Source organism: Stegodyphus dumicola, chromosome 6 (genome assembly GCF_044657685.1).
Source record: "Stegodyphus dumicola isolate Sdum_Otavi_A_Nest chromosome 6, ASM4465768v1".
NCBI lineage: Eukaryota > Metazoa > Arthropoda > Arachnida > Araneae > Eresidae > Stegodyphus > Stegodyphus dumicola.
In genome coordinates, this window is record NC_140773.1 from 180,699,812 (window position 1) to 180,714,507 (window position 14,696).

A 14,696-nucleotide genomic window follows, 5' to 3' on the forward strand; every position below is an offset into this window, starting at 1 on the left:
CTTTTTGGGAATTAAAAAAATCTTTACTAAATTTTCACAACTAAAATTGTTTACAAAAGCCTGCTATTGTATTTATTTGATGACTATAAAGATAGGTTCTATTCCTTTTTCCGCATGTTTCCCGGAATGACTAATTTGCTAGGCTTCGTAGAATGATTTAGCTGTGAAGTAATGAAATGCTGCTCAGAGTTCTGGATAAAGCTTTATTGGCAGAAAGTTACTTCAGGATTTCTCTCAGTTTAGAGTTTTCCTAAGAACAATTCTAGACTGAAATATCGAAATACAACAGATTTCTATAAAAATTTCAATTAGGATCTAGAAGATATCAATAAAAGGGCAGTAGGAAGCGTTATCTTTGCTTGAAAGAACTTGTGTGTGGGTGGGGTGTGTGGAAGGATTTTTTTACTACCCGTTGGGTTGGTATTTGAGCTGTTATGTGAGGAAACAGAAAATATTCTCTCGAGAAGATATGCATTCAGCGTCTAAGAAATCAGATAGAAAAGTCTAACATTTTGTGCCTGTGGCTTGGGCTGCATTATCATGAAGTAATCTGCAGGACTTGTTTCTGAACATTGAGATATAAAGGATCATTGTGGCAGAAATGGGGGTATTGTACACTCCATTGTCTTATACAATTGTCAACCTCTCAAGTAAATACTAAATTAATGAATAAAATGTAATTTGCGTTAAAGGCATGGACTAATACAGACATTAATGAAAGAAAAATATTTCTAATTCCAGCTTTTGCAAATGTTTTGAGTCGGAGACGGGTATTTTCGCCTATTGTTTCCTTCCTCTGTCTACGTTTTAAGTTATCGAACTATCCGTTGCTGTTTTTAATTTATTGTTATATTCAGTTTGCATGTAGATGTTCCAACATTCCTTGTCTTATGTAGCTGAAAGGATGTTCTTCTTCATAATAAACAACCTTAAACACTCGTCTACATCCAAGAAAAGAACTATTCTTCTTAAATATTGTTGCTGTTGTTTTGTCATTTTTAACTGATTAAAGAGTAGTAAGGAAAATATCAAACTTGCCTGCAGTTTCAATGTCTTTCATCAAGAATTTTTCTTAAAAATTAAAACATTTTAGTTGTTTCTCCGATCGAAAACATTTAGCTTTTTTTCACATGCATGCGATTATGAGAGAGTAAGCTTTGCTCACGTAACTTTTGTCATTACACAGATTTCAACGAAGTTAACTTTTGGGCCCCTAATCTCCTCCAATTTCTCAAGATAAGTGAAACATCACAAATAGAGCCGTATATCGGGTTGACTACTTATCATTGTTCAACCAGCCAGACCGAACTGTCTCAACTATCTGTCCTTAAGTTTATAGAACAGAATCTAGCTTGCTTTGATAGTATAAACTAGTTCTAAATACCAGACATAAAGAGAATTTTTGTTGTGTCTGAAATTAAATATACAGACCTGCAAAAGTTTAAAGAAACCTTTTTATGTAACAGAAATTAGAATATAATTGCACTTGTTGTGCCAACAGTATCAACCACCACTTTTGGAGATGTAGTTAAAGAAACAGTCAGATTCAAATTTAAAACGCAGACTAGTAATCAAAGAATACGCAATTAAATTTAAATCAAAGCTGGCATAAAAACTCTAATCAGCGTATCAAATTTAAATGTAGGTAGCAAATAAGGCAAAGCCGGATAATTACAAACTTGATCAGAGTTGGCATTAACTACCCAATATGCCTTCGAATGGTAGAAACACGCTATGTCTTATGATCCAAAAACCGCAGCTTAAAATACTCTTTAACTCATTTTCATTTCTAGTGAGCATACCGAAAAGAGAAGTTCTAGTGAAGGTTGGAATTATAAATAACTGTTTAATTTAAACAATAATCTTGTAAGGTTAATAGGAGTTGCGATCCATTTGAGAATTTCGGGGAAATTCAAAATCTGTAAATGTTTTACTAGCTTTCAATTGTTATGACTTGCTGCTACGAAAGAGATGTTTTTTCAACTATACTTTGCGTCATCAAAAAATATCATCATGTTGCTTTCAGATGAGAACATTTAGATTCGACACTTCATTACTAAACTCCAGATACAAATGTATTGAGACCCTTTTATGAGAGACAAACACTGAAAGTACATTGCTTTTTGAAAACAATGTGTATCTCGAATCAAGAAGTTCCGAGATATGCGTATTAAACTGCATAATATCAAAAAAGCTGAAGTTAAATTTGACAAGGAATAAAACCACCATAAGTACCCAAATGTGATACGTTGGTTTCAACGGATGGTTTCAAAATTAATTCTTAATATGTAGATGTACATCGAAAGTAAATTAGTTACTAAATGCGTGCTAGTGCCCTGTGATTCATTTGGGTCTTATCATTGAATATAGCCGTTTTCTAAATTTAGATTTTTCATTTTTCTTCTATTAATACTACTTAGGGTAAGCTTTTCTTTATAGAAAATGAAATAAATAGCTTATTAAGATACAATAACACGCCGAACAAATATCAATTTAACAAAAGTTATAAATTTATCAAAATTAATATCAATTTATCAAAAGTCAAACAATCAGCGTTATATTTTCAAATTTTCACCGGACTAGTTTGTCTAATTGACTAGGAAGTGTGAAAATTTGAAAATATAACGCTGATTTTTGTTATTTGACTTCTAAATTGATAAATAGCTTATTATTTTCCAGAGTATTCTGATATAATACGAATATTTTAAGTGAAGGATTTCGGGTTTCATGTAGTACGGAAAGACACACACTAAAATTTCGAAATATGCTACTCGACTAAATTCTACATACTAAAACTATAAACTCCGCTGCACAAACAGCCCATAGAGAGCCATGGTTGGCATTGCCCCGAAATCTGCGTTCTAGACCGTAGGCTCCGGGATGCTTGAGCATCTTAGCCTGGACAAGTGGTCAGTTTGCCGCAGGTCCCCAGGTGTTTTGTTCTCAAGCGGACTTGGTACTCATGTTCTCGACTCACTCCAGAGATACTTTGCCAACCCCGGGGATTAAATACTACACACTACTTTGCGTAATATGCTATTTTGCATAATATGCGAATGATTTGGAAAGGAGATAAAACACTGCAAAGCTTTAAAATGAACAAATACGAGTTTTTTTTTAGTTCCCCTATGTATCACAATTTAAATAATTAGTAAGAAGACCACCTGTTAATGAATAGCAAGCCCTTCTCTTCCAGCAATAATTCAAAAGTACGTTCCATAAATTAATCAAAATATAAATGGAGATAAATTTATTTCGAATTAGAGATATTGTTGTAAAACTGTCAAGTATGTAAAAGGAAATTAAATGGAAATCAGAGTTGGTTTGAATTTCGCTGTACAATGCTTCCAACAATGTTGAAAAGAATGAAAGTTAAAAAAAGCACATTGGAAAAGGAGACAGGAAGTAAAGGAGCAATAAGCAAGTATGATTAGAAAGAGAAAAAGAAAATTACAGGCAAATGACCTCCCAGACGTAGCTATGTGTAAATTCATCTTTAAGAAAAACGAAACCCAGACAGAATGCACTATGGTGTTTGATATCGGAATGCAAATAATACTTATGTACAATCAGCCTACGGTCTAAGATTTTTCTAGAATCCCCAGAAGGATAATGGAAATATCTTTAATAGCAAATGTTGAAAATATGCTCTGTTTGATACATTTTATTTGAGAAAAGTCCCGACACGTAAAACTTTAATGTATCGAGGCAAAATACTTTAAATTATAAAAGACCCAAATAAATATATACAGACGATGACAAACTAAGACATTTTATACATCTAGAATAAATTCTGAAAGTTTTCAACTACTGTGATTACTGAAGTTTACTAGCTATATTAATTTAAAGCTACATTTAAAATTATTCATAATATATTGATAATAATAATTAGATATACACATATTATGAATAATTTTAAATGTAGCTATATATATACTATATATATATATATATATATACTAAATATGCTTATGTTGAAGTTTTCACAGAGCAACAGTTATTGGTAACATTTTAGCGTGCGTACTAAAATTTATCTTCTAATTTCCTTAATTTTGGAGCACAATGCGCAAAATTTTTGACCACATAGGTCTTTTTTCGTTTGTTCTTACTACTTAACTTCAAATTATATATACATATATAATATATGTGTGTATGTGTGTGTGTAAGATATAACAAAATATGATAACTGCTTTAAAAAAATAATTTTTGACCTCAAAATTACATTCTAAATTTGGTGCTCTCCCCCTAAATTCATCTATTCAATTCGAGATTTTCTACTTTACGTAACGCTGCTTGAAAAGAGCAACCAAAACTAATGTTAACCAATCACAGCTTATCTCTAGAACCCCACCTACTTTGGTATAAAATACGTCTGGCAACTAATCGCTTCTTCACCCAGCTTTCACCTTGCTATATCTCCTCGCTTTGCTTCCTCGACTGGAAATTCTTCAAGTTCATGGTTTGCTATCTTCATCTGTAAGCCTTCACGCTCAGCTACGGCTACTGCAAGTTGATTCTTCTTCTATGCTCCCGGAATTATGATATATATATATATATATATATACTAATATATTGTAGCATTTGCTATGCATTTATTACTCTTATCCAGTAATATAAAAAAACTAATGGCTTTTCTTTTCAATTAATGTTTTATTTTCAAATACTCTACATCATTAGAAGAAATTGACATTCAGCAGTACCATAGGTTTGATTGTCAATAGCATCCTTAGGGTTTGATTAATTTTGAATTTATCGTATTTCTCCTAGCATGATTATGTGATTGTAAATGGTTACAATTTCAACTGGTAACTGAAAGATTAGTGATTTGAATCCCGGGGAGGGCACCATTAATTTTTAGGATTCCTGTTATGAAAAACCTAAACGCCGAATAAGATGATTGGAAGAGTTAAAGCAATAAAAATCAGCGTAATAAGTTCTGATTCATGTTGCTTGATAAGAACCAGCGAAATATATTCTGATTCATGTTGCTTTACCTCCTCCAATAATTCTCGATAAATTAAAAATTTTAGAGAACTTTACGTACTTTTTTGAAGGCCATATTTTCAAGTTTTTAGCTGAAATTTGCAAAAGGGACAATAAGACCAAGTACCAAGAAAATTAAGCCAGTGCAAAGCAAAATTGTTCTTTAACCTTTAAAATGCAAGTTTTATTTCTTCAGTTCGGTAAGTTTAAAACATACGGTTTGTTAAACCGCATGAAAAGACTAAAAATAGAAGGCAAGCTCAGTGGAAACTCACTATGCATCAATCAACTAAAGCCTGAGACCCATGCTTCGCAGCTCATTTCAAATACAGATTGTTGGGACATCGATGACAGAAAAAAGCTTAAAATGGAGAAGAATATACTTATTGATTCTTCTAAACACAGTTCCAAATCTTCGCATTTTCATAGATTTCATTTCTATCTAAAATCTTCAATATATTAAGTAATACATCGTTAGTGATCTGATCCCGTAATACTGACAATATGTCTCACACTATAATAAGCACACGCCCATAATACTCACAATGATCCGCAGTAATTTTCAGTTACACATATTGAACTACGATTTCGAAAATTGCTGACTGGCATTGCGCGCTTAACTAACTTCAAGAATCACAGTTTAAGGTGTGGTGTGGTGTGGTGTATTTAATTATGGCAAAGCACACTAGGGCTATCTGCCTAAGAGGAGGGATGCCTTTCGTGGAGGACTTTCTAAGGGAAACTGGCTCGTATACACGTTACACATGGGGAAAACCACGAAAACACCCATGCAGCCAGCCCGTTCGCGGGATTCGAACCTCGGACCGAACTACCAGTGTTCAGCGACTTTACCGCTCGGCCACTGGTGGGCTCACACACACGGTTTAAGGAATCGGTCTTCGTGGATGCAATGAACATAAATGTAACTTTTTGACTCCACATCATCTTAAACTAGCTATTTAGAATGAAATGAATGAGACATAAATCAGTCGCATTGTCTTATAAATTCCAACATCGTGAAGCTTTCGTGTAGCAACTGAACGGTTAATTCGCATTTTTATGTCAAGCTGGACGTCCCAAACTAACTCTCTTACAGTTGGTTCACAGATGTTTCGAGACATCAATGATAAACAACGATCTTTATATGCTATTGTTGCTCTTTTACGATCTTTATCACTTCCGGATTCATTTAACGTGATGTTGTTGTCAGCTAAGTGAATTGGATAGTATATTGTTTACTGCGTGTCCAGATATAGTCTTAAATGTGATTCAAGATGTATTTCAATATTGGAAATGAGACCTATTCAGTTTCTCTTCCGTTGTCCTATCTTCTATTATATCTTCCTTTGTCTATCTGTTAACTGATTTACATTTTAAAAACGTCTCAAATTCTTGATATGACGCTTTGGAGGATATTCAGATCTAGTGAGACCTCTATTTTTATTTGCTTTTTCTAGAGTCTATCAATTAATAGTAACTTTTGCTCTTTGAGTCGCATCTGACGTAAACTAATTACTCTCAGGCATATGTTGTAGACTAATTAGTCTGGGATACCACATTAAATATAAACAACGTTATACCCTCAAAATTCAAGATGCTTCCAATGTTCCATTTTCTCTCGCCTAATTTGGATATTTCACAGTACAACAGTACATAAAGCACTTTCGGTCACCTAATTTGGAATTTATGCACAATAATTCAGTTTTGCTTTTAATTGTACGTAGTTAACATTTGTAATAACACCGCTATAAACTGGCTGAAAATTCTAATTAGTGAGGATATGTTTGTGTCAGATTTTTTTTTTTAATTTTGCCGAGCGGTGTATAGCATTATAAATTTCTTAATAAATTCTTCCATATTCAAATACCTATTATAAGGTTTCGTATTCTAAGCAAACTTTTCTTAAGTGTCTTGCTGTAACGAAATTACTTATCTTAACTGACCAATGTTTAAACAGTATTTCTGCTTCTTGGATCCATATTGTTATATGAAACATCTTTTAATGAAGGTTTGCTTATACATATTTTTGCACGTCTTGCTAATTATTTTGATTTAATTCATGACAATAATTTTAACTCATTAATTACAACGCAATTGCACCAATGATCCAACAGAAATGAAAACATTTATTGATACACTGAAATTTACTTCCAGAGAAGAAGAACATATTGCATCCGCACAAAAACCCTGCAAAATGTAATAAACGAATCAAAGAATTCTAAGGTAAATTAACTTTGATTCCAGAATAAAGATCTGAATATTTCATCCTTTTGACGAAATTCATTTTCCCCAAGTAAAATTCAATTGTAATTCCACGTTTTTTCGCTGTGCTACAATCTTTAGTGCCCTGATATTAAACAAATTAAATGATGCCTAAAATTAATGGGAATACAGCAAAATTAATTACAGATCTACGTTAATGCCTAACAAAAAATGTAAGTCATGTTCTTCTCCCGCTTTTATTCATTTCACCTTCTCAACAATATATTCGCCGGATTCATTCATTCTTTCCAAAAGACAATCACTGCCTTGCACATTCCAGCTATTATTTCTCCACTGATATTGTTTATTTCTTCAGAGTTTTTCGCATTGATACTACGAATGTAAAAAAATATCAGAAGTACTTTAAATGTATCCACGAATATATGCCTTGATTCACTTCGATGTCACTTCAAAGAATCGCTTAAAAGATTCTGCTGATGTAACCCGATTCTTTTCCGGTACTTCACTCCTAATTGCTTTATAATCTTATAACTGTTCCGTGGCTAGTTTCGTCAATAGCGTTTACAGTAGTTCTTCTAACAGAAGTATTACCAAAAATCTTTTCAAATTTGTTGTCACGTTTGCGAAATTCGTACGCACGTAGAAAATAAAAGTGGATGTTTCCCAGCAGTTGACTAGAGGAAAGAACAAGCGATTTCAGAACGATCTGAAGTATTTCTATCATGTTACATTTAATATTATTTTACGTTATTTTATCTATTTCCCCGGTCTTCTACTTTCCGATATATGTATATAAATTTTGATTGAATTTGATTTCAAAAATTGTATTTTCATGTTTTAAAAAGGCTTTCAAAACCTTTTTGTATTTTCCGCATTTCCAATAAAACATTTTAAGCTTCCTTTTTATCTCCATTCACTTTCTGTGTTTTGTTGCTTAACTGACAGATAAGAACAGACAAAATCCTGATTTACTTCATTGATGATCACCATATTACTGCTCTATTTTCAAGTTGCATTAAGAGTGTTAATTATTTCACTGAAGTTTTACATGATAAAAACTTTTTAATGTAACTCTAGAAAATGTGATTAACGTTAAAACCCACCACAAAGCATTAATAAAAAAACAAACAACAACAAAAAAACAGGGTTTTCCTCTTTCTACAGACAAGAGTCTCTGTTACTAAGCAATCAAATTATGTGAAGAGTGAGTACTTTCAAACACTTTATGGGAATATTATCTTTTGATCCGTGTTTCGATGTTACGAAATTAATTTTGTGATTTTCACTGAATGCAGCTTTTCCTTGTAATTAAAATTACCGGCGTTATCACCATAGCAATTTGTCACAACTTTACGTTTTCAACAAATAATTCCAAAGTATTCAAGAAACTTCAGATGCTTGAATAACTGAATGCTGGTTCAGTCGTCTGACTTTATTTTTAGAACTGCCACAACCAAAGTACAAAGCAAATCAAAACTACTTATTAACACAGTTATAAAAATGAAAATTAAAAGGAACGTAAATCTGCTAATTTGAGAGCAGAAAATTGGTTTTTAACTCAAATTCAAATTAAAGCAAATGTATCTTATAATATCTGCAAGCCTAAACTAAATCTCCCTACCTAATTCTTGCAAAGAATCGAAGCACGCAATTCTTAATTGCAAACATCAGAATTCAGAGTAGAAAATAGGTATCTTAAACTGCCAAACGTACTCTTATATAAACACTGAAACCTGATGATTATATTTAATTTAAACTAATTTACATTCTTGTGCAAGCTGGCTGAAGTAAAAAAACTCAGAATGATATCACTGGAAATTAACTCATTTTTGATCAATCATTAATATAAAACCTTAAAACTTCAAACATTCACTTATGTACGTTTATATTATCTGCGAGTTACATTTTTCTTTGTCCGTAATCTAGTATCTTGAAATCCTACAAAGGCAGCAATATTCCTCTGCTTTTGTTTGTTTCCCCTTCTTTAAAAGATTGGGCTCATAAGCCTCAAAGCTACAATCATAAGGGAATGGTAGGTTTATAATATATAAGTTACATACATTTGCTTATCCATTTGCTTTAAATAATAATCTGGTAGAATGCTAAGTTTCGCAAACGAAATAAATGCATCTAATGGCATTTCGATAATTTTGTTGCACATACGAAATCTCATAGTTTGTTATGAATATGTGTGTTTGAAAGTTTGACATATTTACAATTAGCAAAGCTACAATCTTGTGTTTGGGGTAGATTTAGTCAAGATGTCAATCGATTTTGAGGGCAGCCAGGTGTAGGTCCCTCTTCATCAGGAGCAAGGGTCTGTCCAGTCTAGTCCGTATCTTTAAGGCCGGGATATCCCACATGGTGGAACGTATCCGGCTTAGTGAGAGAAATGCCATAGAAGGCTCTTAAAATAAACCAGTCTGAATTGTTTGAGCGAAAGGTCAGAGGTGAAGAATGGAGGCCGACCGTGCTTCACAAGGCTCGAAAAGCCAAACAGCTAACAACAGAAGAGGCGAACATTAGAGCGGCATGATTACGGAGAATCAAACTATAAACAACTTTTTTTACGAGAAGTGTCAGTGAATTTTGTGAGTGAAATGTAAAATAAATACAGTAAACAATACATTGAGTTAAAATACATTTGAATACAAATACATTGAGAAAATAAGTGCAACGGAATATGCATAATAAATGCGAAATAATGTGAAAATCAATACATTCAAAATGATGAAATAATGATGTAAATTTTATCTTATAAGATAGACTATGTAGAAAATTTGCGTCTCGGGTGAGGTGACCTGCGTAGGGTCTGATATCACAATTTTCGAAAATATAATCAACAACATTGAAGTGATGTAAATGAGTGGAATTTTAATCTTAAAAAAAAATTTTATTAATTCTCTGAAGAAATCGGTCAATATATTCGATTTTTAAATCTTTATGCGAAGTATCATTGGAAACATAATAGTGAGTATTTGTAATTGCACTAAAATTTTTTTTTTGCATGACGTTAAGTTTATGGTCTGTGCATATTAGTTTATTATTAATTGCAATACCCAAGTATTTGGTCTTTTTAACTGTAGGCATACTTCTACATTGAATAGGTGTAGTTTCACATAAAGAAATTGACCTGGAGAATTTCTTACTGACAATTAAAAGCTGTAAGTTATTTTGGCAAAGGCAAGAGTTGAAAGCTAAGTTCGTAACTTCACAAAGTTTTTATGAGTGAATTAAGCACTGCGGTCCTAAAATCTTGAAATTCAGTCTCTAATTCATATATACACCATTTAAGCAGTCTTTTTTTTAGATGTACAGAATGTTCAAACTTGCGATTTCTTGGTACCTGACGTGAACCAACTAATGGGAAAGTTTTCCCTTTCATAATATGCGTAAATAATCTTGAAAATTCATTTTTAGGATTGAAGTCACATGTTTCAGGATTATGAATTGGAAATGAATTAAGTAAAGTCATGTGGTGTGATCTGGTTAATGACTAACGTTCACGCTCAAATTTTGATAGTAATTTTTACAAATAAACTAAAACATTGAATAATAATAACGATTGAATAAATAAAGTTAATAATATTTGTTAGGAAGGACTGAATTGGACTTCCAGTCAATAACTAAATGATAAATCTTTGGGAATGTGAAAAAAATACAATTCACCAATTGAAGAAGATTTCTGAAAAATTTTTGTAGACCCAAAAAAAGTTATGATCAAATTTCCAAACAATTAGCTAACGAAGACTTGTTGATTTCGACTTTTTTAACATAAGATTCGTGTTCGTTCACGGCATTAAAAGGACCTTCTCGTTCGCTTTACTGCCATACAGCAAAATTGCTACTGACAAGACTGACAAGAAGAGGGCGCTCCGTTGCATTTATACCCTGCGACAGTAAAGGGACCTTCTAATTTGCTTCACTGCCGTAGGGTGCGACCCCTCCTTTCCAATCTTGAAGATTTATTTGCTTCTGATGAAGAGGGACCTGTACCTGCTTGCCCTCGAAACCGACTGAGATCTTGACTGAATTTATTCCAAACACAAGGACCAAACACACTTTACTAATTTTATTTTTCACTTTGGCGTTTTCTTTTTTGTTTTGACGCACTCTGTGTCGAAAGCAGTCATTTTCAGCATATCTATAAGCTAATTAGTTACTCATCTTTTGACTAGAACGATTAACATTATCTAACTATCATGTAGTATTATTATATATTAATTATCATGTAGTAGAAGTTATTGTAGAAAAACTTAAACCATTTAATATTATAAGGTATTTCTCCCGTTTTCTTGGCCTGCCTTCATGGTGTGGTGGTCTGCATGCTGAGCGCGTGTTCCAGAGGTCCGTGGTTCGATTCCCTGCGAAGGCGTTGCATATTTTTCATCTTTCCTGCTTCCAAAAAAATGTGCCTAACGTTTCTACAGTGGCGCCTGGACTAAAACTGTGTTGGATGATGATTCTCCTCACACAGGATTTGGCGATTGGGTCCCCTAAAAAACGAGTCGCCCTTTAAAAGGGGGAGTATATAAGGTATTTCTTCCGCCTTCGTGGTGTGGTGCTCTGCACGCTGCGCACGTTTTCCTTTTCTGCTTCCAAAATACCTAATGTCTCTACAATATATTACAATAATACAGCTTTATATTGTAAACTCAGTTACTGCAAAGTATATATTATTTAAGAAAATTTTAAAGTATTATTAGTTAGAGTTTTATTAATTTTATTAAATTTATTAGTTAGAGTTAAGCAGGTATATATTTATGCTTTAAAATTTTAGAGAGACACATATAATTTACAGTTATGCTTTTTATTAAAATTCATTGTCATGGAAAATCTTAAAAATGATCCATCAAAAGACAAACTAAACGAAAAATTAAATCTTATGCAAAAAATATTTATTGCTTGAGTTTCTTAAATGAAATAAAAAAGTGGAATAGAGATCTACTTTATTCAGAAGTCAGAATAAATCTATGTTACATAATTTTTCATTTATGCAAACCATATTTATAAAGCATCACGTCCATAAAGCTGGAATATTTGAACAATTGGAGCTTATTTTCTGCGAAGCAATGGAGGGAAATGCTAAAGGAAATGACAGACAGAACCATTTTTCAAGCGTGGTTGCATCACTCATTTCCCTTTTCAGAATATCTTTTCGCATGACACATAGCACAAGAAAATAAGTTCGCCTCCGTACACAGAATGTAGCGTGAAACTGAAATATGCCACACATCCTTCACCATATTAAGATTTTTGGGTTCTCTTAGTCATGATGTTTCCTAGTTCTTCTTTTTTGCAGGAGAGAATTTTGTGAAGGAAATATATGTTGCGAGATCTGCTCTAACGTCAGAGTTTTTATACTTGTTTCTAAGCATAAAAAGCATTATTATTTTAGTATAAGCTTAATAAAGCAATAGATTTTCTCAAAACTTGTTAATTAAAGATAGACCTGAATGCGTTGGTATGAGAAATATACATGACTTTTAAAGGGAGTAATGTTCAACTTAATCAATACTCTGCAATTGTTAAGAAAGACAAAATTCAATAAAAGAACCCAAAAATCTAACGTCTTAACATTTAATATTAGAAACACTTTTTAATGTTTTTTCCCAAAATTTTTTATATATCACATTCCATCACGTCACACTATTTAGTACTTTATCGACCACTGCTTTGGTAAGCGTTGCATTGCAAAAGCATTGCAGAGTCCTACTTTGGTGACTCAAAACTCATAATTTACCAGTGACAAACGGCTCGATGATCACTTGTGATCCTACGGTTGATGATTAACAGTCTTTCTCGGTTACAATCAACGGTGAACTTTCCTACTACAGGGTCCTACTTTGGAGTTTTTCCTATTGCAGAGTCCTACAATAGTGAGAGTCCTACAATACCTACTTTACTCTACTACAGAGTCCTACAATACCTACTTTGGTGACTCAAAACTCATAATTTACCAGTGACAAACGGCTCGATGATCACTTGTGATCCTACGGTTGATGATTAACAGTCTTTCTCGGTTACAATCAACGGTGCACTTTGGTTATATTTTAATTAACATATGTTACATACATTTAATATAGTCTTCGACATTGGTGAATTAAAGCGCTGATCACGAACACATAAGTCACCAGTGACTAACAACGTTGATGGGTACCATGTTATTCAGCTTCATTTTATTTTCAAAGCTTAATTAAATTTATTTCACTGCCCCATCTCGTTTTCAAATGAGTTTAGGTCTAATGTCTGTCATAGGTCAGCCCTTTGGTAAGCAGCAGCATTTATGGACACCGAGTGATAAATAAATTTCTTTTTCAATTTACTGCACTATTCCGTAATAATGACAAGTTAGTCGACTTCAAGCGTTTTTCAACTCTTTATGACTTTGATAAGCACTCCAAAGACCTTGATAAGCACTGACTCATTGCTAATCGAAATTCCCGAAATACATCAGTGTGCTTCGATTTAATTCGAATTTAAATATCTATCTAAACTTAACGGTCGCACTCCACACTGGTTACCTATGTGTTGACCCCAAATAACCTTGAACTCTTGACTGGAACATTGACTGGAACTGGCAAGTATTGACGAACAACAGCTTTGGTGGGCCCTGACGTGCTGCCTGTATTTTACTGAACTGTCCTACAGTAATGAATGCGCTTTAACCTCCAAGGTGACTTCAATAAAAATGTGTTTTGAATGATGTGAACACTGACTTGTAATTATTAGATAAAAAGATAAGAATTAAAAAAATATTGATTGAATGATTTAAGACTGTGAGGAACAATTTAAATCAAGCTGTATCATATGTCAAAATCGATAAATTAAATGATTTTGACACAAATAATATTAAGAACTAATCAACTACTTCTTTACATAAGACATAGCCTTGCTTGCTTATTGTAAAAACAGTAAATGTACAAAGTTTTATTTTAATTAACCGAAATATCTTATTAGTTTTACTTTACTATAACTTCTTTTTTCCTTCCTTAACTTCCACCATCATATGCATTAATTAAAGTATAAATAAGCTTTAAGTTGAAAAATATATTGACAGAATAGGTTTGTCGTCACTAAGTTTTCCTTGCTATTACAATTTTGCGAAAAAATAGCGAGGTTTTCGCAAGTGTTTTAGTCAGGGATTGCAAGCGTTTAGCCAAGGCTTACGCTAGGTGTACTATTTTGTATTTCGTATTTGGCTCAATTTGAAAATGTGTGTTTCTTGACTGAAAAGCAGCGGAGTTATAGTTCTGTTACTTTAATTTATGGAACGGTCAGACTGACATTTCAATAGCAGTTTTATTTAAAACTTGTCATATTTAGTAATTAGTTTTGAATTAATCATAGTTAAACGAGAACGAAACATTTTCTTCTTCGGTTGACTCAGTGGTAAAGTGGTAGTTTAGTGTAAGAGTGTAATTACATATATGTAAATTTTGATTTGGTTAGTGGGCAAGATACTATGTTATTTTGATAGTAAACTTACC